Genomic DNA, 3,211 nt, shown 5'->3' with positions numbered 1-3,211 from the left:
TTAAATCAAGGTGGATCTCACACATTGAAAATGGGTTCCACTAAAAGTAGTGGAACATACATTAGTTTCATCCAATAAGAGAGTGTGTGTTAAAGAGAGTGTTGAAAAGAGAGTGTCCCTAGCATTACTCCACTAAAGATAATTAGTAAGGTTCTTCGATGAAGAAAATCAGTTACAAAATTGATGGATACTTTTTACTAATATTAATTTGTTGTCTCCCCCTACTATAATCCCCGAAAAAAAAGGTGCACCGGTTGTCCATGTTTTTTTATCATCTACATATCGAAAATTATGTGCGGTACATGTGAGTATTGTTATGCCCTTCCATATAACCAAAAAATCTATGTCCATAATCATTTTCCTCCCTCTTTGTCTCCTTCCTTCTTCGTTTGTCTCTCTTTGAACTTCATCACCCATACCCGAACTATGTCATGAATGTGTCATCTTCTTCCTCTCACCATTTTCAGAAACCCTTTATTCTCAATTCGTTCATCCTATATCTTTCACACATCATTGGTGATATTCGAAAACCCTAATCCCTTTTGTACAAGACATCAAGTTAGGTAGAGATAAACCCATTATCTACAACCCACGTCTATAAACCACACAGTTCACCTATAACATCTAAAAGATGTTGGAAAGGCATAAATGGCAGAGACGAAATCGTACATTCGTTGTCCTCCTGATTTTGTTATGATGTCTTATTAATGTAAGTGATTCATTCGCAATTTTCCACGAAGAATGTAATTATTAGATTTGTCATGTCTTTTTTTACCTTTTACTGTAAATTTTTGTATTTATTTATTTTCTGGTCTTAGAATGTTTGTGTCTCATAAAGATGTTGATGGATGATGGTTAAATATGTTTTTCACAATTTGTTTGTGTAATCTTACTTTAATTCCAAAACATAATTGAAGTAAATAATGTGCCTTTATTAATTTTATATATTGCATTGGAAGATAAAATATGTCTGGAGCTTTGTTTGTTGCTAGGAGCAATAATTATACATCGGTAAAGGTTAGAGTAAGATGATTCAATAAGCCATAGTACATTATATGTGGCAATCAGTAAATGATTGAGAGGAATGGGAGAAAATGTGACAATAAGAAGAGGATTGAAGAGGAATGGGAGAAAACAGGTGGAGGGGTTAATTATAGACATAAAATTATTTTCTAGTAGTAAGGTTACAAGTAGTGGGTGTCCTGTTGTTCACAAGTGGTGCAATTATCATGGATGTGTTTGAAGTCATGATGTGTGTGATTTGAAGTCAATAGTTGATTTCGTTTGTTTTGGTTCCGTTGTTAGTCATGAAACTTAACTTGTATTAAATTAGGGGAATTTTCCTTTCAATCTTGTAATTAATATTCCTGCATAATAACAGTCTCATTTGGACTTAGCATAAGTGTACGTCATAGCTATTTTATTTAAAAGTCTTAGTGGTGCTTAGGTTTTGATTGTGGGGCATTTTTAAGATAATCATTGTGTTAAATTTGTTTGACAAAATCAAATTTAACAACATAAGTGTCTTTTGCAGATCTGATTTAGCACCTATGGATTCAGTACCTATGGATGCAGATTAAATTTAACATAAGTGCCTTTTGTAAATCTCATGTAACCAGGGCAATGTCTTAACCTTCAAAGAGACAATTATGATGTGTCATTGCTACACTGGACTATCATGTGTCTTTTGAAAACGGTGAGAAAATTTATATATCAATTTTCATTTTGTAATTGTTGATGACAAAAATTCTGCAATTGTCTATTTGATTTTGTTTATTTGATTTCCACAATGAATGGTAAAACAAGTTCATTAAGGCAGATAAGTACGTCACTAATACAAAAAGTGTGGTTAACATAGTAGGGCATATGTTACAATTGATTCACAAAATACATCCAATGCTAATAGTTGCAATAGAATTCAAGACAAACCACTGTGAAACCACATCATTAAGTGATAATTCAAAATAAACAAACGACACTAATTTAAATCAACTAGACAAATTAAATTAGAGAAATATTAAAGTAAACATGAACACAAGATGATAGTTTGCAAAGTCTTCCACAAGAATGTCCTTCCAACTATTGTTCTTCCAACTAGGCAAAACGTTTGGTATGTCAAGCTTTTGCAACAACATCTTCCAACTTGCTTTTCAGAAAATTGTGGTCACCAAGTAGTAGACTCATTGTCAACATCATCCTTATGATTCTTTTTTCTTCAAATTATTGTAGTGAATATGATTTAGAATTAGGTCATTGTCAAAAAAAGTCAAATTTGTATTAAGAGGGTCAAATGTTATTTAATGTATCTTTCTGGTCCATCCAGTCCAACACATAAACAATTGAATGTGGTTGTTATTCTAATGTTATACAATGTTAATATATTAGCAATAATGTGTTGCTTACAATAAAAAGTAGTTACAAAAATTACCAAAAATCAGTCCATAATTGACCCATTAGATAAGAAAGAGACTACATATCTTCATTGAGTTTATCAGCTATGAATTTAGTATGAAAATTAGGAGATTGAGACATTTGTGTTATGGACTACCATTGTATGAAATTATTTTGAACATAAAATTTGTCATATACAAGTTGAATTGTAGTTATGTACTATGACTGGACCAACAAATACCATATTTTGAATGGTGTCTTGTCTAGGATAGATATCCAACTTCTCAAAGTAAGGATCAATGTGATATAACATTTTTTCTTCAATAGGGGTAACCTTAAGGTACCATAAGCAACAACAATCCTCAATTCGTACATATGTTTGCGGAATTAATTAAATAATTAAAATTTTAAAGGTTTGTTTTATGAATAAATGATATGAAATATTTTACTCTTAACTGTAAAGTAATCATACATGTTTTAGATATTCAAAGGGTCGCATCCAAAAATCAGCAAACTCGTTGACAATATCATCTGTTGTATTTTCCATGTTGACAACTTTCTAACAAACCACAAATAGTGTACAGTTAAGTTAACTAAAATTTTGTAAATACACATTATTCATTGTGATATTAAATTTAAAAACTACCATAAACGCTGGTGGAAGTGCCCACTTTGTTGGTGATGAGATATGTTTTCGAGTTCAGTTGATTTTCATGCTCATCATATGCACTACCTACTGGAAATAAATAATACAATGCAGATTTATACACAAATATAAATTAACATATAAATTTAAAAACTACTATCATATGCATAACCT

The 3,211-nt window shown here is 31.1% G+C and overlaps 1 long non-coding RNA gene across 1 annotated transcript; it reads left to right on the top strand.

The window, feature by feature from the left end:
• Positions 1 to 362: 362 nt before the first annotated feature.
• On the top strand, positions 363 to 1,666 carry LOC146907192 (uncharacterized). Its single transcript, XR_015019957.1, has 2 exons — positions 363 to 709; positions 1,535 to 1,666. It is a non-coding gene; the product is annotated as an uncharacterized LOC146907192 (long non-coding RNA).
• The last annotated feature ends 1,545 nt before the right edge of the window (positions 1,667 to 3,211 follow it).

Source organism: Medicago sativa, chromosome 7, assembly GCF_051527215.1.
Source record: "Medicago sativa cultivar Bolivia chromosome 7, Bolivia_mono, whole genome shotgun sequence".
In the NCBI taxonomy this organism is placed as follows: Eukaryota; Viridiplantae; Streptophyta; class Magnoliopsida; order Fabales; family Fabaceae; genus Medicago; species Medicago sativa.
The sequence above is the reverse complement of the archived record's forward strand: the minus strand, read 5'-3'. Positions and strand labels throughout refer to the sequence as shown.